Here is a 27250-nt window from a genome sequence, read left to right as displayed (position 1 = left end):
GGGAATAAGGAGAAAGGGAAGTTAGTTATGTCCAATTTGAGTTCCTCTAGATGAAAAACTGCATCATGACTGTGATCTGAAAAGATATAACACTTAGAAACACAAAATTGATCATGAATCATCATTCTGCAACCTCAAAAACTACCTACCCAGCCTACTTTCCTAACATTTTTTCTTCTCTTTGGTTTGGGTGCACTTAGACTTGCAGACCCAACTTTACAATTTTTTCTTTTGATTGCCTTCCTATCTAAATCTACACTTATTTCTGCCAAGGGCCCAGATTAAGCAGTTGGGCTCCTTTGATTCTCTACCTATCTACAAATCTGCCAAGATTAAGCTGTTTGGACAGATATCATTCTCTATATTCTAAAACAGGAAATTGAAACCTAGGGAGACCAAGGTTAAGCTGTTTGGCCCTCCCTTTTATAGAACATTCTTTTTAAAATGGTTAAGTCATCAAAATTGGAATGCAGCAGTGGCATTTGGACTAGCACACTTCATGGCTTCTTCTTTGGTCTCTTCTGGAAATATGGAACATTGCAGCATGCAAAGTATGACATATTTGGCATGTAAAATGTCAATCATGAAAAATGAACACCTGTCGCAACAGGAGGCTAACAGATTCAACCCAAAGAAACCTGTGTATACGCGGGTTCATATGGGTAACTTGCATACATATGCCTTTGTAACCTGGCAAAACTGCGTATATAATAGTTCACAAGAAAAAGCAAAAAAGGGGTCTGAAGAAAATGTTCAGACTTAAATTTTGAGTTCCTATAGGAACAGAAAACTCAGTTATAGCAAGAAAATCAAAAGCTGAGCCCTGATTGGCTTAAATTAACCCAAACTAGGAACAAAAATACTATTGTCCCCAGTGGAGTCGCCAATTCTGTTAAGGGACAAAGTCCCCTAGGGTCTTGGGTCAATACCCTAGCAGAGCGGGGGTTATCTACAATGAAAAACAAGCATTCCACACAGCCATGATACTAATATAAGCAAACTACGTGAAGAGAGGTGCACCTGGGGGTCCTTCGTTCGGGTAGATCCAGCCAGGGTCCAAACCCTCTTGGAGTTCCTTTCAATCCTTCAACCTGCAAAACAACTAATTCAAAGAAGCATAGTAGTATATGGACCAAGCATCATAAAGAAATCAACTTCATAGCATATTGAAAGGTAGTTAGTTATACAATTGAAATAACTATTCATATGCAAACCATAATGACAACATTATAAGCATGAAGAAGATTGATTTCGGGAACAAGAAAAATGTTTCTTTATTGCAGATAGCTAAAATAAAACAAGGAATGATATCACCTGAATCTTCCTCTCGCAGGCTCCAAGCGGAACCGTCCTCCGGATTCGTCCAATCCCAAGTCTTCAAAAGGCTCCTTCCATGACTCACACAAGGATATCTCAACTAGTGAAAAGACATCATAACTCAAGGAAACAAGGGTTTCCTGTAATAGGGGAAGTGTTGGAAGCACAAGGATCTTTAGACCTAATCAGGGATAATCTTAGTAGAGTGATTTTTCTCTCTATTCTCTCCTCCTTTAGGCCTTCCCATTGAAGCCTTTTTATACTTCTCCCAAAGTAGTTTTTTAGTTGGGAATTCATTGGGAACAGTTGGGCCACAGGCACTAATAGGTAATCAATAGGTAAAACCTGTGATATCCACCCAAAATTAAGGAGATTTAATCTTTTTAAGTGTTTTAATACATATACGCAGGTTTGGTATATACAGACCCACATACACACGTGTTTAGCTCAGGGCAATGTCGTGTATAGGGAGTAAGACATTGTTTTTTAAGTATTTGGACCAGGTCTAGAAGGAGGGGTTGCCCTAGGCCATTAGTGCAGCATCACAAACATCAGGAGTGAGATTTGGAGCTAGAACAATTTTATATATTTAATTATTTCCTAAGTCCGAGAAGTCTCTAGATATGTAAAATTCTAGAAAAATAATGACATTAAAACTGATACCATATAGTTAATATAGGTTCCTAAGTTTGATAGGATTACCCTCAACTTCCTCCAAATCTGTAGGAGTGGAATGATCTCTTGAACCATAGACATGTTTCCTTATTCAATTATAAATAGGAATGTAATTCATTTCTTGAGCAAGAAAGGAAAGTCCCAAGCTTCATAATGAAATGAAAACTTCTTTTTCAGTAATTACTAGTTTTATGTCTAACTTTTTCTTTTAATGTGTGAGTTTTGGTTTTAGCTGCATCATTTTGGTATCAAATCGTTTATTGGCATGAGGATGTGTATCATTGTTAGGAGGTGAGGATACATCCAAATCCTTCAAAGTGATGTTATTTTTATGTGAATAATAAATCCTGCATGAAATTGTGGAGAGAAAAGCCTAAGGCCATATGAGTTTGAGATTACTTGTTGTGGAGCTAAGGGATGAGGAGCTTACATGTGTGCAGCCAAGTCATGAACATATCTAATTTTTGGATCTTCTCCTACAAATATTGTAGAACCAACTACTTTGATTAATGCACTTGTTTGTAGTGTGAGAGGGCATGAGCTCAATTTCCTTGTGGCATAACATATTTTCCTATAATTTCCTTGTTTCAATATGCATCGAGCTTGAGTTTGATTTTGTCTTCAATGTGGCAAAGATAAGTGTCCAAACTTTGGCATTGTGTTCATGGAGCTAAAGACTTGATAAGTTTGGGATTTGTGACTGTGCATGTGGCTTTCAGAAGGAAAATGGTCAAAGTTGTACTAAGAGCAACCATAGTCTCTTCATACATCAAATATTAATTTCAAGTACAATCCTCTTCACAGACCTATATGTGGACCTACTAGTATGTTTAATGTTTCTTTTAGGAAGAAATGGCATTGATGGCGGGCTTTGAACTTGCACTAAGCAAGCCCACGAGATTTCGAGATTGTTTTTTTTTCTAACTATGTCTACTACCATTAAACAATGTTTTATAATCAAAGGATTTTTTTTTTTTCAAGAACTTTAAAAGGGAATAAGATTCTTTAAGGATGATATTGAAGGAGTCTTTTATAATTTTTGAAAGTATTGAGATTTTAAATATCTTTGTAGTTACAAAATTTAAATCTTTGGTAGTGGTGGGTCTATTTTTTGGGATTAAAAAGAAGGTTTCTTAAGAAGAAAATTACTTGTAAGATAAATTGTGTAAAATATGGGACATAGCACCAAAGGAGCTAGAGGAGCAAGAATAGTTTGAGGAAGACCAAGAAAAAACCAAATCTTAAATGAAGAAGTAGGAAGCATATGAAAAATATTATATGGAATGGAGACAACACAAAGGAGAGGCGTTGACATCCAAGGCATCAACGACCAAGAAGATTCCTTACAAGAAGAAGAAGCTAATGTTGGGAAGAAACTCAAGAATAAAGAATGGTTAAGATAATTACAGGATTGAGAACCAAACCAATATTGGAAGTTCCTATGTACAAAGGAAACTTAAATGTTGGAGAATTTATTGATTGGATTTGCACCATGGATAAATATTTTGACTACAAGAATGTAGCCAAGGAGAAGAAGGTGAAATTTTTATTTACTAGATTAAAGGGCCATGCCTATATATGGTGGGATAATGTGAAAGAAAAACAAAGGAACAAAGGTAAGAAGAACATTACTAACTAGGACTAGATGGTGGAAAAATTAAAAGGTAAATTTGTACCCAAATATTTTTAGCTAAATCTCTTTAGTCAAATGAAAATCCACAAGCAAAATTCAATTTCTGTGAAAGATTATACAAAATAATTTTATAAGTATAGAATTGGCCATGTAGAAGAAGGAATTGAAAATGTAGATATATATATTAGGTTTAAGATATGAAATCCAAGACAAGTTGAGTATTTTTCATCTAAGAACTATTGAGGAAGCACATAAGGTAGCTCTCAAGGTGAAAGAGAAATTGGCAAGGAAACAAATATAGAGAGAAAGGGAGAAAATTACATTGGAGAGTAGAGGAAAGGCAAGCAATTGAGGAATATTTACCTCCCACATAGAAGAAGGAAGAAATTCATATTAGGTAGAATAGTCATTAAGAGGAGAGGGATTCACAAGAAGAAGATCATATCAAAGAGGTAGAGGAGGATATATTGTTGTTATATGTTACACATGCAACACAATCGACCACAAACCAAATGAATGTCCAAAGAACACTTCCACGAATATAGGATGCATAAAAATTACACATATAGATACAGAAAGTGTCAAGTCCTCAATACATGAGAATGCATAAAAAATTGGAGAATCTCTGATAATGAAGAGAATCTTGTTGAATTCTACAAAGGAAATGAAGTATTCCCCACTTTTATCACTATGATATTTCTTTTGAAGTTAATGAAGAAAGAAAATTCAAAGGTAACCACAAACCACTTTTGGAGATCAGGACCTAGCCTTCCTAATGCTCTGAGAGGGCTCTCTCTTTATAATTTAACTTTGTTTTAGTTAAGATGATTTTAGGCTAGTTATTGTTTGCACTTGGGTTTTGGTTTGAAATTTTGGGTGGTGGGATTACTTCACTTAGATGAAAAGAGGTTTGTTTCTACCATTGGGCTATGGAGTCGAATGTCAGAGAAACAAGACTGGATTCGGTTCTAAAAACAGTGTCTACAGGGCAAGATATATGATTTACTATAGATCTCAAAGGCTAAATGGTGAAATGGTTTCAAATTGGATCCATGGAGAAATTAAGGGGTCCCTAGGCTAGACTCTGGAAGGAATGAAAGAAGGCAAATAGGATGGGAGAGCAATTAAGGGTTCTCAAATCTGGGTATCAGAAGAAAACATGTGAATGACTAACTGTGCAAAACAGAGTGTACTTAAACAATTTCTGAGTGATATCTCCAGTTAATTCATTCAACTATAGAACACATTTAAGATTATGAAACAAATAAGAGGGTAACAAGATCAAACAAAGAAGATACTTCACTACAAATAACTCATCTCATGAATCCTGTAGCGAAATGCTTTTATTACTTGCTCCAATCTATTGAATTGAAAATCGTACAATCACCCTTAGGTTTTCTGTTCAAAATAACTCTACAAATGTAAAATAATGCACAAAAAATACTTCAAATGAAGAAGTATTTATACAAATTCTAAACTGAAATTACTTGAAAAATATCAAGATTGGTTTTACAAATATCTCAAACTGTTTTACATTAATAGAACTTAAATAAATGACACTCAAAACTAATGAATCTATTTGGCACTATATTTATGGATTTATGATGACAAAGAAGATAAATTTGAATTTGATAGCAACTCCTAATTGATGATGAGGCTTCCAAGTCACTAACTACCTCCTTCCTTTGTGTATTTTGCCCTAGAAATTCTGCAAAATTAGGGTCTAGTGATACATTTGTATATCTCAATCCAAGATATATATGTAAAAATTGAAAGAGGTTATTCTAGATAATTACGTTATTGAGATAAAGGTCTTTCAGTTTCCAAAAATGCAGCTCCAACGGTTCACCATATTCTCTGCAAAATGATGTCAAAAACAAGACTTTGCACAATCCAAAAAATAGGTTGTGAAGATATGCATTTATCTCTCTTTTTGTAATACCTGTATAAAAAGTGAGATAGGTTTTTGTAAATTGTCCTTTTAGGAACACAAACCTCTTCTAGTTTCCCAAAATGCATCTTGGATTATCCACAATAGTTTCTGCACAATTATGACTTAAACAGGAAATTTCTAGAAAATGTACCATTCTTGCTATGATTTCATCGTTTAACCTTAATTTTCTTTTAACTATTTTTACCTTTACTTTGGATAAACTCATTGTTTCTAGTGAAAGTGTTTTCATCTCTATTTAACCCTTACTTCCTCCATGTTTACTTTTATTGTTTACCTTGATTGCTATGTTTTTTCATCTATCTTCACTTTGACATGAATTTATTTTATCTGTATGCTTTGTAACTGACTTCCACGTTGTTTGCCTTCCTACTGGCTGCTCTTGTTCACTTTGATTTTTCAATCTGATATACTTTTATTGATACTCTTTCATATGATGATTTATCTTTTTCCTTTTACTGTGTTATTTTTACTTTCACTGTAACCTTTTGACTTTACAGTACATTTTCAAATGAGAAGGCCATTCTGGTTTTTCTCAAAATACCTGAAAAATGGTGAACTGGCTTCCAAATTGGTCTGAATGGTGATTGCAGAGGGTACGGTGGCTGCAGATGTGAACTGGATGCTCAAATTGGGTGTCTGGATCTTCTTTAGGTGGTAGACAGCAGCAAATTTTGGTTGCAGAGGCTCAGGGTGCCGCAATGTATTGCTGAGGTTTTACATAAAAAACGAGTGAAAAAGGATGAAATGGGGCTTCTCAGCCTTTTAAAGGGCAACAATTATATTTTGGCAGGGAAAGTATTTTATGAACAGTGGACGATTTTCGCATTGGGCGGGGAGGCAGTTTTGGAGGCCATCACACCGCTTTTGGCAGGCGGGCGGCATTTCCCCGAGGGAACACGATCTATGCCGAAGGCTAACATTTAAAAAATCAGGCTTGAGCAAAACCACGAATCTTGCATGCTCTTAGGCTGATAAAGGTCAGAGACGGAGTGAGCATGATTTGGATGCGCGTCGTCCGATCTCGGGGTGAGAGATCTGACGGCTATTTTGCGGTGAAGATGCACGAAGGGAAATCAGGGTGAAGATTTGTGGGGTTTTCTTTAAAGACACCAAGGGTTGGTGGGTTAATAGGTTTATGTGGGGAAATATGAAGCGGGGAGTTAATTTAAACAATGCGGGGGATGAAACTATAGTTTATAGTTAAATTGGGGTTTGGATATTATATATGAAGGAGTTATTTAATACAGGAAAAAGGTATATCAGGGAGCTAATTCATTAGGTTAGTACGTTAATATGAAATGAATGCGCGAAATGTAAAATATAGTAAGCATAATGTAAAATATGATGTTTGGCTTGAATTTCTTCACTGTGGTGGCCCAATATCAACATTTAACACTTATACTTAGGATAAAAGCAATTTGTGTGGGTTTTCAAGTATTTTGAATGAGAGGGGAATTAGTTAAGGGGGTTTTACCTTTCCTAGGTAAAATGTGTTTTAAACTTAGGAAAAGGGGATTTTGTAGTTTAAAATGAGTGATGTAAAGGGAAAAGGGTGTTTTCATGAATGAGAAGGGTTTCAATAAGGTGGAATCCAATACTTGATGTCCATGAGTCATTAAGACAAGGGTTTGGTCCCACCAAAATTCAAAGAAACGCTCAGAGCCTTTATGACTAAAGGATTTTAGTACTGGAGCACATTGTGGGGAGGGAAATTAGTAATATGCCAAATGATGTTTATCCATGATTGTAAAAATTGCTTGTACCTACCCATCTGTTATTTTAACATTTTGTTCCTTATTTACATGGGTGCATTTGAGCTTGAAAGCCCTTATTCATTTTTCTTTGAAACGGGAAACTAGCTAATTCAAACCTTATTTCATCCAAGAGCTCAAGTTAAATTGTTGAGCTCCCTATCATTCTCTATTTTAACTATTGATCTGCCAAGATTAAACTGTTTGGCTAGATCTTTATTCTCTATCTATCAACATTAAATTTAAAGCATGAAAAGTCAAGATTAAGCTGTTTGACTTATCATGGATTATTGTATTTTAAACAAGCTACACATAATCATTATTTGGAGAAAAGGTAAAATAGTAGTGGCATTTGAATTTGCACACTTTCATGATCTATTTTTATCTCTTTTTGTGGGGTTCATATTTTTCATTTTATTTTTTTTATCTTTGTTTCTTTTTTTCCTTTGATTGTTCTTTTAGGACATACCCTTTTTACATTTTTTAATTTGGGAATATATTTGCAAAAAGCAAAGGTATGTACAATATTACAATACTAACCATAGTCAATTCAAAATTATGAATCCCATTATTACATGACCCTAACAATGGCTCCACATGGGGATGACATCTCCTTGTGAGATTTCAAGAACACCGTCGACTAGTAGCCTGATCCATTGGGCCAATCCCAAACATGTATATGCTTTGTTGTATAATCTCTGTGACTGAAACTCTTGAACTGAAAATACACCCTTTTCTGCAAACTGAAATCTGATCTGAAACTAAAAGAAGGTACTGCAATTCTCAAACCAAACTAATAGATCATCAAGATCTTTAGGACCTTCTTTCCGAGCTTCAACTTCTAATGAATTATTTCATAACTTGCTGAAAACTGAAAACTAAAATAAACTAAATTCCTACCTACTTACTCTAATCAATTGTTCAACTGTTGGTTAGGTAAAATGAAATAGCCAATGCAACCATTCAAGCATCGTGTAATTTGATGTATTTTGCTGCATTTTCTTATTTGTGATCAAAATTGAGATTCTAAAACCAATTATAACCTTGTCAACAAATGAGAAGATAAGGAACTACTTGATTTCCTTTGTTGACTCTCGAAACTGTACAAAAGGATCTTCCAAGATATATACACTAATTTTTAACTGATCTAAGCAACTATACAATTGTTCTGGATGGCCTCCATGCCATGAAAGTGAAATATTATTTTCATCTTTATCACCCTATAGATTTTCAGATAAGCTTTGTGATGATATTTTTACTGATTGAAATGTCTGTCTGGAGAAACCTTTATCATCTGATTTTGAATCTCATAGTTAGTTAATGGAGAAGAAAATTGATTGCATTCATCATCTAACATATCATCTATTGCATCATAAAAGACGCGGAAGGATTGTTGCAACCTATTACATATGGGTTTTAATTAGACTTCATGGATTTTTGCATGTTTTTCATCCTTTTCTTTGGAGATATTATACCATATTTCCTTTAAAAATTTAAATGATTCAAAACATAGTGGTATATAACTTTCTTGTGTCATCCGATCAAACGTCTCAATAGAATTTGATAATTGCACTTGTGAAACTGAAGAATCCTCATTAAGATTTTCATTGTCTTCTTTGTTGTCAATATCAATACCTAAAGACTGCTAATTTTTTATTGCTTTAAAGTTTTCTCTTGATGAACTAAAATGAAGCAAAACAAAGAGGCAAAGAAGCTTCACTCATTTCGAAATTTTTTGCACATTCTTCCCCACTTTCATAGCTGATATGAATAAGATGATCACTGTTTTTAAGCTGTTGAAACTGAATTTCTTTATTTCCCAAACTAGTTTCTGATTGCTCTATAAAATTAGTTTGGATTTGAAGAACATAATTATCAACATACTGATCATATTTAGGAAAATCATTAAAAGAAGTAATGTCATCAAACATACACATTAGATCAATAGATTTCCTTTCCACATATTTCTCTATAAATCTATCTTCTCATCTATGGTAGTTGGAATTAGTAGGAATTTGTTCATGGCTATTAACCTCTTCTTTTTGTGAACTAAATGTGTCATTGTGATTTTGAACAAAAAATTTATCTTTCATGATGATCTTTTGTATCCTTTCCTATATTTTTCTTACCAAAATGTTGAGTTTTACCTCTACAATGTTGTTCTTCTACGCTCTTGCTTTCAACTTTTCTCTTTTAATTTGCAGATCGATTTCTACATCTACTGCAATGTTCTGCATTTGTTCCATTGTTGAGGGGTTTCTTTCTCTTATATGAAATTCTATCTCTGGATCAAATTCCTTTGGATAATGCAAGAGAGCTGAATCAAAAGGAGGTCTTATATTTGATGGCATTGAATAATAGATTTGATTAAATCTATTAGAAAATTGTTGTATTGTTTCATTTGGCTGTCTTTTTAACTAATTATATTATTCTATGATCACAAAAATATTGACTTTGATTTTCCATCTATCAAGGAAAAATTTGACAAACTGTTGGACATTTGAGATGCTTGCAATACGTAGATTCTTGAACCAACTCTTTACTTTGCAAAGAGAGAGCAAAAATTTTGATTCTAAGATCATCTTCATCAATCTCAAATAAGTCCAGATAATTATCAAAACCCTGAATATGTTTTTGGGCAGTGATTTTACCATCTTCTCCATCAAACCTAGGGAGATACTTGTAATAATTGTTAGGGAAAACATGGTGGCTTATACCTATCAGGAACTTTCCAAGGTACAAGAATGTACAGGGATTGTAAGATCATTCTTGGTTATTTGAGATTTCTTGATTGGAAAATGATCATCATAAGATTCAGAAGAATGTTGCTCAAATGTGTAAGGAGATTTTATATTTACAATTTTCAATGGAAAATAATTAAAAACTAATCCAAGATCTTCTCTAAAATACAATATACATTGAGAAACCTTCTTGATGAGAAAAAACATGATGTCTTGGATACAATCCAAGTTATAAACCTGATCTTCCCATATTGTTCTTTCAGGCTCATTCCTCCAGTGGAGTCTTGATTTTGAAATTGATTTGGAGTCATTAGGTGGATGATTTTAACCTTTGTGTGTCTGATCACTGTCCACCATCATAGACCATATCTGAACCTGTAAAGTATTTCTGAAGAAAATGTTAGTCGTCCCTTGTATGGTCACCAATTATGTTATCACTCTGGAATTTCTTTTGAAGTTAATGAAGAAAGAAATGTCAAAGGTAACCACAAACCACTTTTGGAGATCAAGACCTAGCCTTCCTGATGCTCAAAGAAGGCTCTCTCTTTATAATTTAACTTTGTTTTAGTTAAGATGATTTTATGATAGTTATTGTTTGCACTTGGGTTTTGGTTTGAAATTTTGGGTGGTGGGATCGCTTTACTTACATGAAAAGAGGTTTTCTTCTACCATTGGGCTGTGGAGTCGAATGTCATACAAACAAGACTAGATTCAGTTCTAAAAACAATTTCTACAGGGCAATATAGATGAGTTACTGCAGATCTCAAATGCTAAATGCTGAAATGGTTTCAAATCGGATCCAGGGAGAAATTAAGTGTTCCTTGGGCTAGACTCTGGAAGGAATGAAAGAAGTCAACCGGGATGGGAGAGAAATTAAGGGTTCTCAAATACGGGTATCAGAGGAAAACATGTAAATGACTAACTGTGCAAAACAGAGTGTACTTAAACAATTTCTGAGTGATATCTCCAGTTAATTCATTCAAATTTAGAACACATTTAAGATTATGAAACACATAAGAAGGTAACAAGATCAAACAAAGAAGATACTTCACTACAAATAGCTCATCTCATGAATCCTGTAGCGAAATGCTTTTATTACTTGCTCCAGTCTGTTGACTTGAAAATGGTACAATCACCCTTAGGTTTTCAGATCAAAATAACTCTACAAATGTAAAATAATCCACACAAAATACTTCAAATGAAGAAGTATTTATACAAATTCTAAACTGAAATATCTTGAAAAAATATCAAGATTGGTTTTACAAATATCTCAAACTGTTTTACATTAATAGAACTTAAATAAAGGACACTCAAAACTAATGAATCTATTTGGCACTATATTTATGGATTGATGGTGACAAAGAAGAGAAATTCAAATTTGATAGCAACTCTTAATTGATGATGAGGCTTCCAAGTCACTAACTACCTCCTTCCTTTGTGCATTCTACCCCAAAAAATCTACAAAATTAGGGTCCAGTGATACCTTTGTATATCTCAATCCAATATATCTATATATATATATATATATATATATATATATATATATATATATATATATATATATATATAGATATATATATATATATATATATATATATATATATATATATATATATATATATATATATATATATATATATATATAAAGTGAAAGAGTTTATTGTATATAAGTATGTTATTTAGATAAACCTCTTTCAATTTCCCAAAATTCAGCTCCAGACGTTCACAATAATCTCTACAAAAAGATGTCAAAAACAAGACTTTACACAGTTCGAGAAATAGGCTGTGAAGATATGCATTTATCTTCCTTTTTGTAATACATGTGTAAAACATGAGATACGGTTTTGTAGATTGGCCTTTTAGGAACACAAACCTCCTCCATTTTATCACAATGAATCTTTGATTAGCCACAATAGTTTCTGAACAATTATGACTTAAATAGGAAATTTCTGGAAAATGTACCATTCCTGCTCTGATTTCATCTTTTAACCTTAATTTTCTTTTAATTGTTTTTACCTTTACTTTGGATAAACTTCATTGTTGTTGGTGAAAGTGTTTTCATCTTTGTTTAACCCATACTACCTCCATGTTTACTTTTATTGTTTACCTTGATTGCTCTATTTTTTCATCTATCTTCACTTTGACATGGATTTATTTTATCTGTATGCTTTGTAAATGTCTTCCATGTTGTTTGTCTTCCCGCTGGCTACTTTTATTCACTTTGATTTTTCAATTTGATACACTTTTACTAATACTCTTTCATCTGGTTGATTTATCTTTTTCCATTTACTTTGTTTTTTGACATTCACTATAACCTTTTGACTTTTATTGTACATTTTCAAATGAGAGGGTCATACTAGTTTTTTCTCAAAATACCTAGAAATTGGTGAATTAGCTTGCAAATTGGTTTGAATGGTGATTGCAGAGGGTACGGTGGCTGCAGACGTGAATTGGACGCTAAAATTGGGTGTCTAGAGCTTCTTCGGGTGGTAGATGGTAGTGAATTTTGGTCGCAGAGGCTCAGGGTGTCGCAAACATATTGCTGAGGTTTTGGGTGTCACAAACGTATTGCTGAGGTTTTACAAAAAAGAAAACAAGTGAAAAATGATGAAATGGGGCTTCGCGGCCTTTTAAAGGGCAACTGTTATATTTTGGCAGGGAAAGTATTTTATGAACAGTGGACAGTTTTCGCGTTGGGTGGGGAGGTGGTTTTGGAGGCCATCACACCACTTTTGGCAGACGTGCTGTATTTCCTTGAGGGAACACGATCTATGCTGGAGGCTGACACGTAGAAAAATCACGCCCGAGCAAAACCGCGAATCTCACGTGCTCTCAAGCTCATAAAGGTCAAAGATGGAGTGAACGCAATATGGATGCACGTCATCAGATCTAGGGGTGAGAGATCTAACGGTTGTCACGTGATGAAGCTACATAGAGGGAAATTATGGTGAAGATTTATGAGGTTTTATTTAATGGCACCAAGGGTTGGTGGTTTAATATGTTTATGTCAAGGAAATATGAAGCAGGGAGTTAATTTAAACAATGCGGGGGATGAAACTATAGTTTATAATTAAATCGGGGTTTGGATATTATATATGAAGGAGTTACTTAATATGGGAAAAAGGTATATCGGGGAGCTAATACATTAGGTTAGTATGTTAATATGAAATGAATGCATAGAATGTAAAATATAGTAAGCATAATGTAAAATATGATGTTTGGCTTGAATTTCTTCATTGTGGTGGCCTAATATCAACATTTAACACTTATACTTAAGATGAAAGCTTTTTTTGCGGGTTTTTGAGTATTTTGAATGATAGGGGAATTAGTTAAGGGGGTTTTACCTTTCCTAGGTAAAATGTGTTTTAAACTTAGAAAAAGAGGATTTTGTAGGGTAAAATGAGTGATGTAAAGGGAAAGGGTGTTTTCATGAATTAGAAGGGTTTCAATAAGGTGGAATCCAATACTTGATGCCCATGAGTCATTAAGCCAAGGATCTAGTCCCACCAAAAGACAAAGAAATGCTCTGAGCCTTTATGACTGAAGGATTTTAGTACTTGAGCACATTGTGGGGATGGAAATTAGTAATATGCCAAATGATGTTTATCCATGACTGTAAAAATTGCTTGTACCTACCCATCTGTTATTTTAACATTTTATTCCTTATTTACATGGATGCATTTGAGCTTGCAAACCCTTATTCATTTTCTTTGAAACAAGAAACTAACTAATTCAAACCTTATTTCATCCAAGAGCTCAGGTTAAACTGTTGAGCTCCATATCATTCTCTATTTTAACTATTGATATACCAAGATTAAACTATTTGGCTAGATCTTTAGTCTCTATCTATCAACATTAAATTTAAAGCATGAAAAGTCAAGATTAAGTTGTTTGACTTATCATGGATTATGGTATTTTAAACAAGCTACACATAATCATTATTTGTAGAAAAAATAAAATAGTAGTGGCATTTGAATTTGCACGCTTTCATGATCTATTTTTATCTCTTTTTGTGGGGTTCTTATATTTCACTTCTTTTTTTTTATCTTTGTTTCTTTTTGTCCTTTGATTGTTATTTTAGGACATACCCTCTTTACACTTTTTAATTTGGGAATACATTTGCAGAAAGAAAAGGTATGTACAATATTACAATATTACAATATTACAATCTTTCTCTCAACCCTGATGATGGATCCCATTTGGGATTCGAAACGTTGGTGTAAAAATTCTATTACTGTGGATTCTCCGGTCAAAAATTCAAAAAATATTGACCATAGTCAATTCAAAATTATGAATCCTATTATTATAGGACCGTAACACCCACAAAAAAATCATTATACATAACCACCTATAGTGGACGTGTTGACAATTTGGTGTGTACAAAGATGGCGGGGAAGTTTAACCTAAAGAGGACAATGCATCCTACTCCATACAAAGTGGCATGGTTGCAGAAAGGACATTAAATGTTGGTAAATGAACATGGTGAAGTAGAGTTCTATTAATGCCTCTAAAATTGTAGCACCAACATTGGGGGATAACCACCTGGTCTGGACTTTAGTACAACTCCTTTTCCGTTTGGGATGGTGGCTTCGACTCTATATTATGGGACCAGTTTCCCAATAATGTGTGGTTTAATGAATGAGTGTTCTAAAATATATATCAAAGGTGGTAGATGGTTTAATCTATGACTTTAAAATATACAAATATACCTATATAACCCGGTTAATCTTATAAAAATGCGATTTTTTATAATTCCTAGCAGATAAACAATCACATAGATGATTTACTTATCCATAGAAAGATGATTATAAAAACATACGCATGACATCATAATATTTATCGTTGATATATATCTCTAATGTAATAATTCTAAATCGTTCAGAAGTAACTCAATATAGAATTTCTTGAAGTTTGTGAATACATCAACAATAGCAAATTAAATGAAATGCTAATTAAATCAAGACAAAAAGAACAGTGATAGAAATACCACATGCATTTGAGTCTTGATATGTAAATAACATTCCGGTTCCACCTCTTTATTCCAGAAACTTCCAGGAGATACAAAAATGTTGGTCTTGAAAAAGTCCTTTCACAAAAATCTAAAACCTTGATCCACTGCTCATAAAAAATAAATTTTGAAGTGTAGAAGTGCAACTTCTCAAGCCTAGGTTTTTTTTTTACAAATTGAGGACCCTTTCTTCAATAACATGAAAGGGATTATATAATAAAACTAAAACAAACTATCAACAAAAATCGCTTAGAGTTGTTGGAACTGTAAACATTAAAACTGGGATTTGAATTGCAAAAATAGTAGTTTGATTGCCTTTGAAAAGATTCATTGTATCTATTTCTTCTCCTATATCCACAACTGACAAATTGAGAGCATGTTTTGAATTTCCGGAGGATGACTCATCCTAGAGTGTAGTTGTCCCATGTACGTGGCATCTGAAAGCTTGGGCACCATGTGATCAACAACATCGGCAAGGCAATTGATGGTCATCTGTTGGCTGTGCGGCTTGACAAAAAAGGACCAATACGCAACCCAAGTAAGGATTTGTACTCTACTGAGTTTTTCATCTTTGGTAGCCAAATCCTATTTCCATTGATTTTCTAACACTTTCGTTTTTAGAAGCATTCCTGGGGAACAATCAGAAATCAAATTGGCTCCATATAAATTATCATTTACCAGCTCAATCACATTGTTCATTATAGCTTTGGCCCTGGTAGTAGCCCTTTCTCCCTTTATCAACTATGTTTCCCATTCCGAAAAAAAAATTGCTTATGCGACTCTCGAATTTTTGGTAGGTTAGCAGCTCTGCCTTCCACTGTGCTTTGCCAGGAGAGGAAATTTGTGACCTTGTCATCTGTGTCCTCAAATTCTAATCTGGTATTAACTGCCTGATCGATCAATAATGTAGTTATGATGCATAATGGGTCGAAAACAGATATTTTATGGAAAAGTAGATTGAGTTGTTGCGATAAGGCCTTATTTGCTTCTAGGGCTTTGTTCTTAAATTCCTCGACCTTAGGATAATCTTTGAATTGTTCTGTATATAGTTGTAGTTGTGAGATTTTCTCCTCTTTAGCCTTAATTTCTTGTTGATGTGTTAATTGAAGCTATTTGAGTTGTTGGGACAATTGTTGTTGTTTTTGGATGGCATGTTGGTCAATCTTCAGTTTCTTTAGGTTTAATTGTACTTTGAGCTACTCGTTCTTTTGTTTTTATTCTGCCAACTGTTCTTCAAGCCGATTAATATTCTTTTGTTATAGTACTATTTTCTCTTCAAGCTAAGTAATCCTTTGATCTTTTTATTTGATTAATTGGTTAACTTCAGTGGCCTTATCAATTGTAGTAGTTGTGTAAGCCCCTGCAAATTGGGATAACTTAGTCAAATCCTCAGAAGGATTGACCTCTAAATCCTTCCATATAACATTCATAAATTCAGATTGAGGAGCTGTGGATGATGTCTGGTCAATTTTCCTCTTTTTCCTCTGTCTCTTGACTACAGCCTTGTGCTTTGGGTTGTAAAATACATCCAAAGGTGGTATTTCCTCAATATTTAATGTAATTTCTCCTGAAGGATTTTCAGGGATTATTTCAATCTCTTTCTGAGCTATGTCTATACTGGGTGTCCCTTCAATCGCACTCTCAGTAACAATGGGTTGTTGTGTTGCAGGCGATGCTAATGTGATAATGTTTTGGGGGTCGCTCTAGCTTTTGATCTGCTCATCAAACTACTCCCATTCTCTAATCAATATGGGGTCAATATTAACATCTATGCTAAGGGGTTCACTGGTTTTTTCAATTGTTTCCCCTTCCCTAGAAATCTCTTCAATAGTTTGTTCCCTGTTGTGCTCTGTTTGATGAACAATAGGGGTAGTATTCAATAAATCTAGAGGCAACGTCTGTAACCTCCGTGTCCTGTATTCCATGAATTTATCCATCTTTGCGGCTCCTAGTTTGAATCTTTCTAAATGAGTTACTTGTGAGAATAACTCTGTTGAAGCATATAAATCATCAAACTCATCCTCCTCATGTATAAATTTACTAATTTTGACATGAATGGTGAAATTGTAAGCGACCTTGTTTGGATCATACTGTCTTTTAGGAATCACTGCTAGGTTCAAATCCTTAGTTTTCTCTTCTTCTTTCTCAGCATGTTTAAATTCATGCAATGTGTAAGTGCCATGGCGGAGGGGAAATGGAAGCCACACTTGTTTTTTAGAGTCTTTAAGGTTTCTAGTCATCCCCTTTTCCACTATCTGGTATGCTATTTCCCTAGCTAATAGCTTATCTGGAATATGGAGTGGAAGGACATGAGGGTCTGTAATACTAACAAAAACCCTAATATAGGTGAAATTTTCCTCCCCAAACCAACTCCCGATTGAAGTTAAATCAATATTAGCCTCGTCAAACACCCGAGGAGAAGGTTTGTTAAAAATGTCTTGATGAATAGGTAAAACAAAACCACGGAAAATTCTGTATATATGATTCTTGTAGTCAGACTTCCATAAATACTTATGATAAATATGAATAGGGGTTGGATCTTGAACATTCCATTTCCAACCTAGAATGGGAAAGTCCAAATTAAAACAGATTGTGTCCATTATGTAGGCGCTCATATAAAATGCGGGCACGACTCGGGTGCTGACAAAGTTGTTCCTTATATACTCTAATATTTTACTGGCCATTTTATCTAATAGAACGGTTGCCCAATCCATAATAAATGAGTTGATTTATGCTCCTATTAATAGAACCATTTCTATAGAAAACCTAGCAAAATCGGGGCTTCCAAATAGCCTACATACCATTGCAGCAGCATAACAATACGGAGATGCTAAGAGTCCATAGAGTACATACCAAAGGATTCATGTTTATGCTTGTTTGGAAAATGTCTCCACTATTTGATAGGGTCTAACTCTATGTCATTCTCCTTAGCGAAAGCTTCCAGATGCCTTGTTGTAGTGCCATTGGGGATTTGGCAAATGATACATCTTCTTGACATCTTCAGGTTTGAATGTCCCGAACATCCTCCCATCGGCTATTAATACTTTCGATTACCTATCTCACTAGATCATTATATGGTAAAACTTTGGCTTGGGCTGCTATTTTATCGAGGAAGGAGCTGGCAAAATCATTGAGCGTGTTTTCTGTTCGATCAGTTCCATCAGATGTTTCTTCTTCTTCTATCTCCATTGGATTTTCTGCTTTGAGTAAAGCATATAATCCTTCCCACGAGATTTTACCAAGGCCTAGACAGGTAGTATCTGCAATTACCACCAATTTTTCTGGTGCTTCTTCCACTATAACGGGGGCCTTTGCCTTTCGAGATTTCTTAGACATCTTGCCTGATTGTGTGATTCTCAGTCAGCTTTGCAAAATGAGAAAGAGGAGCGTAACAATCAAAAAACTTGAGAAGAGATAATACAAATTACAGACCAAACATAGTTAAGCGCATTAGATGCATAAGATGTTATATTGTACTTAGTTATCATGGATGAAATCTTCAAAGGACTTACCCATAACTGCTCCTTAATGTTTTACCGTACCTTCCAATGTGAAACTTTAATGCTGAAACCATATGTCACATCACGTCTTGTAATGGTCTTTTTTTTTAGAATAGGTGTCATGACTCTACAATTTGCGATCAGCAATTGCATTTTTTGAATATTTGTGTAATATCGCGTATCGCAAATCGGGAGTTAGAAGCACCACACTCAAAAGGTTTGTTTGCATAGTTGCGATTGCGATGAGTGCTGAGCTAGCATGGGGAGACAACGGGCTTCAATCTTGGCAAATCACGTTATTTCTTTATAATCGATTTATCACTTTACCGCATGTATTCGCATCACGATTCTTCAATGCAGTGTATTGGATGCTTCCTTATGAATCGGTGATATGCGATTGCGATAGCCTCATTACATCTCAAGTTTTCAATGGAGTGTTTGGATTTTTCCCTATGAATCAGCGATATGCGATTGTGATAGCCTCATCGCATCGCAAGTTTTCAATGCCACTCTAAGTCATTCCATGGGATTAATGATGTGCGAGGCATGATAGTCACATCATATCGTGTTTTTTAGAAATGGCTTATTTTGACTAAAAATTTGCAATGAGGGCTTTGATATGACTTTGATCGCATCACAATCTCTCCATGGATGTTCACGGGTTCTAAAGAAATGCGATTTGCGATGAGCGGTCCTAAATACTCTAAAAGAAATTTTCATATGACTTTTATGGAAAATTTATTTTACTCAAAAGTTTATTGCTTTTATTTATATTCTAAAGGGGACCCATTTTATTTAGCATTTTAAGACTAAGAGTTTAAAAATTAAAATGTGGGGGGGGGGGTTGTTGTATAGCACAACAATTGGCAATTCACTAGGAGAACCAGTTATCTCCAAAAAATAATGAAATTTCTAAAACTTCTTATGTAGAATCAATTTAGGAAAAAGACAACTATCTAAGAATTGGTTAGATAAAATTTACTCTGAAATAAAAATATATGAATTTTGCAACTTCTTGTACAAACCCTTATGATAAAATAAAAACATTTTTTGGTTTCTTAAAGCTTTGATTGGTTGTTAAAGATAAAGTAGGGGGATCTTCTATCTTATCTTTTTATATTTACTCTTTTGTCACAGGTAGTGCCTCTACTGCCAGCAAACATCTATAGTCTCGACAGGGTTACCTTTTAACCATCAGTCATTCATTTTCCCATCCATCTAAGAGTATAACTTTTTGAAAGATAAATCCAAAAGATATGTCTACATGTATTTTTTAATTTTTACTTTTTCATTTTTTGAATAAAAGCCATTGTCCTGGTTTGGGAGCCAGATGATGAAAGTGCCATTCACTCATTGTAATTGAATTGAGCAAGCTAGCTCGTAATGAGACCCCTTGTCTTATGATTATAAGTCATTACCCTGTTTTGATATGCAGTTTTGGTAATGTCAGTTTAATTAGTTCCCTATGATCATGATAAGCAGGCTCGTCATGAGACCTCTTATCTTTTAAATCAGATATATTTTAGAATTACACTATGAAAAATCATAAACCTAGTGGATGGGGTAAATGACTTACTCCTTAAGATTTTGTGGATGAAAAATTTAGAGTTGTGGATGCTTAGCTAGAGAAAGTCTTTACATTTTTGTAAATAACCTTTCTTAACATTATAAAACTTCAAAATGATTTACTGTATTTTCTAGGTTTGGAAGATTTCACAAATTTAAAGAGGTTCTCAGAGTTTCATGTTTTATCTAATTTCCAAAACTGTAATCATTTCCTTGAAAGTTTCTATTTTTTGAAAGCCAGTATTCACAATATTCTTTCAAAGAAATTTTCAATAGTGAAAAGTCAATGGGAGACTATTTACAACATTATTTCCTAAAAGAAACTAGCTTGCATAAAGAATATATACAGGTAAGAAGGGGTTACCTCCTTAGGAAAATAATTTCTTTAAGATAAGCCCATTCACAGGAAGAGAATCTCTCTTTCTTGATAAGTCTTGTAGTAGGAACATTGATGAGCCTATCTTTTCACTTATCTGAAATGGTCCAAGCCAGATCTTTTGTAATTTGGTATGCTTACCTTTGTCTTCATGTGCTTTGTCCCATTTCAAAACGAGATCACCAATCTATAATTTTTTTGAGTCGGTAAAACTTGTATCAAAAGAAGATTTAATGATCTGTTAATGTTTAGCATGAGTAGTTTTGGCCTCTTCTCTTTCCTCATCCAATTTAAGGATTTGATCAAACCTTAATTGAATAGAGGAAGAAGGGATTTCTTCAATAAATTGTATTAGGGCTAGAGACGGGAATGCTAAATTTGGTGGTATTACAGCTTCTTTCCCATACACCAAGCTAAAAGGTGAAGTACCTATTGAGGCCTTCTAAGTTATGTGATCTGCCCATAATGCAAATATTAAAGATTTATGCCAATTTTCTTTTATTTTGATAAAAAGTTCTTTTAAGAAACTTGATGAGATTCTTGTTAGTTGACTCTGCTAAGCCATTTCCTTGAGAATAGTAATTTGCAAAGTATTTTAACTTAAAACCTCTCTTAAGAGCAAATTCAACTATACTATTCCCAAAAAAATAAGATGCATTATAAAAAATAAGCGCGTTAGGTAAACCAAACCTTGTAATGATGAACTAGTCAATAAATTCAATAATTGCATCAAAATTTGCTACCTTTAGTGGAATTGCTTCTACCCACTTTTGTGAAGTAGTTCATGGTCATGAGGATGTATCTGTGTTGCTTGGAAGAATGTGGAGCAATCTCTCCTATAATATCAAGCCCCCATTGTTCAAATGGTTGCTCAATATTTACTGGTTGTAAAGGAAAGGCTAGTTTCCTTTGTCTTCCGCTAGCAGTTTGGCATATCTTGCATTTCCTTACGTAGTCATGGGTATCTTTAAACAAAGTCGACCAATAATATCCAACATGTAGTATTTTGTGAGCTGCAGTGTCTCCTCCAAAATGTCCACCTTCTGGGCCATCATGAAATTCCTGTAAAACCATTTGTGCTTCAGTTTTTTCCAGGCATCTTAATAAAATTGAATCATAATTTCTCCTGAACAACACATTATTAATGATTTCAAAGTGTTTTTCTTTTAATCTTAAGGCACGTTTGTTTTTGTAATTTAATTTAGGGGGAGCATATCCAATTTTCAAGTAAAAGATAAGATCAACATATTGAGATTCAGAATTAATGATACTTATCTCATTTACTTGTGCAGTATTGTTTGAATCTTCATGGTCTGGAATATTGGAAGCTCCTGCCAATAACCTGCAAAAACCTTGCCCTCTAATAATTTTTGTTGGTTTAATATTAATATCATATTATTATAAAGTTGTTACCTAGTTAGCTCTCTCCTCTCCTACTTCCCTTTGAACGAGCAATTATATCACTGCAGAGAATGGGACTATCACTTTAGTATGTGTCTTTAGGAGAAATGGTCTAAAGTGTTTGATAGAGTTAAATACAACGAAAGCTTGTTTTTCAACTTTGGAATAGTTGAGCTCAGCACCTTGCAAATTAGAACTAAAGAAAGATATGGGTGCTTCTACTTGCTAGTCATTGATCTGTGTTAAAACAACAGCGTAAGATGTTTCAGTGGCTAAAGTATACAAAATAAAATGACTTGAAAAATTCAGAGTATTTAATGCAAGAGAATTAATGATTGCTTGTTTGATCGAGTCAAAAGATTCTTTTTCGTTATGTCCCCATTTGAAAACTGAATTTTTCTTAATCATAGATTGCAAGGGTAAAACTATCTAAGAAAAATCAGGAACAAATCTGTTCACAAAATTTATCTATCCCAAAAATGAGTGCATATATTTCTGGTTATGTGGCAAAGGAATATTAGAAATCTCTTTTATCCTATCTGGATCAATGTATATGCCATCTTTGGATACAATGAACCCTAAGACCTTACCTTCACTAAGAGCAAAGAATGATTTCTTTGGATTTAAATAAATCCCATATTTTTTATAGCATTCAAAGATTTGTTTTAAATCATGCAGATGATTGGTCTTTTTCTTAGAATAGACAGTTATGTCATCTAAGTAAACAATGACTATTCTATTGATCAAACCTTTGAAGGCTATATCCAAGGCTCATTTGAAATTAGCTCCAGCATTTATCAAACCGAAAGGCATTTTCTGATAAACATATGTTCCCCATTTAGTTCGAAATCTAGTCTTTAATCTATCATCTGGATGTACTAGTATCTGATTATATCCTAAAAAACCATCAAGAAAAGACATTAACTCTGAGCCAACAACTGATTGAAGTATTTGTTCCATGGTTGGAAATGGGAAATTATCTTTCTGACATGCTTTGTTGAGATTTCTAAAATCTATACAAATCCTAATATCACCATTCTTTTTCCTTACAGGTACTAAGTTTGAGACCCATTTAGAATGTTTGATAGGAAAGATTATTTTAGCCTTAAGGAGTTTATTCAACTCTGCTTTGATTTGACTTTCAAGATTTGGGTGAATTTTCCTTAGCTTCTGTTGTACAGGTTTCTCATCAGAAATCATTGGAATTGTGTGTTGAATGATAGAGGTATCATAAGTTTTCAAATCTTCGTAATTCCAAGTGAAAATGTTTTTGTATTTTTTTAGTAATCTGATGAAAGAAAATATTTCCTCTGATGAAAGTCCAAGTCCTAGATTGACATTCTAGGGTTTGGCCTCAGTGCCAAGATTTACTAATTCAAACCTTAAAGTAGAACTTTGAAGTTTTGCATTAGTGACCTTTTTGAATCTATCCTTAATATCATAAAGATCTTCTAGCTTGACCATAGATTTAGGAATAGGATTTTCATTGAGTCTTTGTTTTAATTGAATATCATGATCACTTTCCTCAATAATCTGATCGTCATAAGATCCTTCAGAAATCATGAAATTTAAGATATCCTCATCATGATTAAATACTCGCCAATTGGTGACATTATCTAGGACAGATAGTCAAATAATTAATTCAATTGAAAATCTATCTAGACTATAATCCTTGGATGGAAGGAGTTTAGAAGCAACATTAGCCAAAAGATCGACTGCTGCATTCTATGATCTAGGAATAGGAGAAATGTCAAATGCCAGAAAATGAGTTATGAGATCTTGAACAAGTAATTGATAATGTTTGAGATGACTCGAGAGACAATGGATAGTATTTCTTACTTGTTTAATGACAATTTCGGAATCACCAAATACTTTCAGATATTGGATATTCAGGCCTATTGCTTTATAGAGCCCTTGAATCAATGCCTCATATTCCGCAGTGTTATTGGTACACTCAAATTCTAATCTACATGATCACATTTTTTTTCCCCTTCTGGACTAACTAAAATACATCCTGCTCCTGCATCGTCAATGGATTTTGATCCATAAAAATACAAAGACAAAAATAAAGGCTTATTTACAAGTTCATCTGCAACACTAACACGCTTTGAGGTATCAGTATGAGAGAAATTTTCAATTTGCCATATGACACTATTAATAGGAAAAGGAGATTGTTGAGCATTACAATTGCAAAAAAATGACTCAGCCAAATAGTTTCCGAGAATATTATTATTGAAGGCTACAGGTTGATTTTCTTGTTCAAACTCAGTTATTGTTTGAGTCAAAAGTTTTTTTCGATCTATTCTGATTTGATTTGGTTTCCCATTATAGGGAAGCTACATGTGAGACCAATCAGTCGAAATGTAACCGTGAAGTTTTTCAGACCAATCTCTGCTAAGGATCAAACCATAAAACTCAGGGATGTCAGCAATTAATATATCAATTCTTTGGACAACCCTGGGATCAACTACTAATCTGATAGTAACTGAATGTATCTCTCCTAAAACTTGTACCTTAGTTCAATCTAATTTAACAATGTGAACTGCAAACTTATAGGGCTCAATATTTAATTTGGAGCAAACTGAGGCTAGCATTATATTTGACGAAGCCCCTGAATCTATCAAGCAGTTATGCAAATTTCTATTTTAGATCTCATAAATCAAGAGAAAATGAGGAGTATGAGAATTTGGCCTATCCTCAATTAAAACAGAATCAATAGCATCTACCTTATCAGATGGTGGCTTACCTGATCCTTTAGCAGCCTTGGATAATACACTAGTTGGAAGAGGAGAAGAAGGTACGACATTTAATTCTTTAAGTAGCAACTTTTGTTGATGTTTGAGCTTGCTAAGTTCATGCAAAGAAATATTTTCTCAAGTCTTCTTCATGTCCTCGAAAATGTTATAATCCATGGAGTCTGAAACTACTAGCATTTTAGATGATGAGGGAGGATTGGAGGAACATGGTTGATTATGGGGAGGTGCAACTGGAGTTTTCTTTATGGGAGCTTTATCTTTAGTAACAGGACTTGAGTTTTTCTTCTTAGAATTTGCCTGATTAGGCTCAGCTATACTTTTGCTTCTGGTATTTACTGGGAGAGCTTCCTGTTCACTTTCATTATTAGAATTGGGTAAGATAAAGTCCCACATTCCATGACATTCAACTGTTTCATCTTATTCTATTTCTTCAGTTGATAAAATGGTATCTTCATCTTCATCATCATCCAGATCAGATTCTGCATTAGATACAACATTAGGTGGTTTAGGATCAGTTGGCTAATTTCTTTTAAAGTTCCTAAAAGGTTTTTTTGTAGAAGTCTCAGTTACCTGCTTTTTTATTTCAACCATTTCATTAGACATAGTTTTAAGAACTTTTTGTAAACCTTCCATGTCATATGGATCCTTGACTGCTTTCTTCTTTGAATCATCTCTAAAGGTAACTTTTTTGGATTTCCTTTCTTCTATAGCATTTTTCTTTTCCAAAGCAAGGATACGTTTTTCAACAGCGATTGCTTCCTTCATATTTTCTGCTAATGTTGGTTTAGTAGCCCTATCAACGAAGATGGCTATGTTTGAAGGCAAGGCAGAGATATACCATTCATTTCGGACTTCCTCACTAGGCTTGGATGTCGCAGGAATTTTATTCAACAACTTATTAAAGCGTGAGTTGAAGTCTTTGATGGGTTCCTTTGATTCGGATTTCAGATTGGAGAGATCATTAATCAAAGTGGCAGTAGACCTATTGTCTCCAAACTTAGTTAGAAATTGCTCCTGAAAAGGATCCCAACTATTGATAGACCCTGGTGGTAATGAAAAGTAACACAATCTTGCCGCTCCTTGTAGAGTGTATGGAAATAGTCTAACAACAACATCTTCTTCTGTTACTCCATTCAAGTTGATTGATAACATGAAATTATTTATATGTTCTTCTGCTAACAGGCCAATGTCAGGATTAAATTTTGGTAACCATTTCTCAGAATGTATTGGTAATTGGCTCAAAGGTGCAAGCATTCTGACAGCTCTTGGGTTGGTCCATGGCCTTGGTTGAGGTTGATTATGTGCCATTGTTGAGCTAATAGTAGAAGAGGGTGAAGAAGCAGTTGAAGGCGATTAGGTAGAGGATGTTGAAGTTTCTGTTCCTGTTTGGACTATGATCTGAAGTTGGGAAATGGATGGATGACCTTGCAATGGTATGGATGGAATAGATGATGATGAGGAAAAAGTCTCACTGTTAGATTCTGATGGTGTCTTCCTAGCCATTTTTCGACATGGTAGAGGAAATTCGTTTGGTGGAATACCAAGTTTTTCACTCTTTTCTCTAGTAAGCCGTTGCGATGGGATATGTTGTGAAGTCAAACTACCTTGGCATAACTCAAATTCTTCTTGGCATATCGAAAACCCTTGTAGTTTATGAATCATAGACTGTGCTTCACGGGGTTCAGGAGAAGAATTGTCTGGTGTGTTTAGGATTTCAGTAGTGGGTATTGTATTATTCTTTCCAACTTCTCGCTTAGGAATAGGAGATTTAGAATATGAAGGAGAAGTTGGAGGAGATGGTGAGGGAGTTTTACTCTTAGAACAACCTGTGGATTTAGATTTACTCGCCATTCACAGTTAGGCCCTCCTTCTAGCACAAAAAATGTTGATTCCTCTAAAATCATAGCACCAACATTGGGGGATAACCACCTGATCTGGACCTTAATACAACTCCTTTGTTGTTTGGGATGGTGGCTCTGATTGGATATTATGGGACCAGTTTCCCAATAATGTGTGGTTTAATGAATGAGTGTTTTAAAATATATATCAAAGGTGGTAGATGGTTTAATATATGACTTTAAAATATACAAATATACCTATATAACCCAGTTAATCTTATAACAATGCGATTTTTGATAATTCCTAGCAAACAAACAATCATATAGATTATTTACTTATCCATAGAAAGATGCATTTAAATAATGATTACTTTGTTTAAGAAATTAAACAAAGTAATTTTAAAAACATATCACATGAAATCGTAATATTTATCATTGATATATATCTCTAATGTAACAATTCTAAATCGTTCATAAGTGACTCAATATAGAATTGCTTGAAGTTTGTGAATACATCAACAATAGAAAATTAAATGAAATGCTAATTAAATCAAGATGGAAAGAACAATGATAGAAATACTGGATGCATTTGAGTCTTGATATGTAAATAACATTCTGGTTCCACCTCTTTATTCCAGAAACTTCCTGGAGATACAAAAATGCTGGTCTTGAAAAAGTTCTTTCACAAAAATCCGAAACCTTGATCCACTGCTCATAAAAAATAAATTTAGAAG

Source organism: Pinus tabuliformis, chromosome 7 (genome assembly GCF_031772625.1).
Source record: "Pinus tabuliformis cultivar Carrire ecotype Pingquan chromosome 7, CPIR1, whole genome shotgun sequence".
In the NCBI taxonomy this organism is placed as follows: domain Eukaryota; kingdom Viridiplantae; phylum Streptophyta; class Pinopsida; order Pinales; family Pinaceae; genus Pinus; species Pinus tabuliformis.
This window is presented reverse-complemented; position numbering follows the sequence as displayed.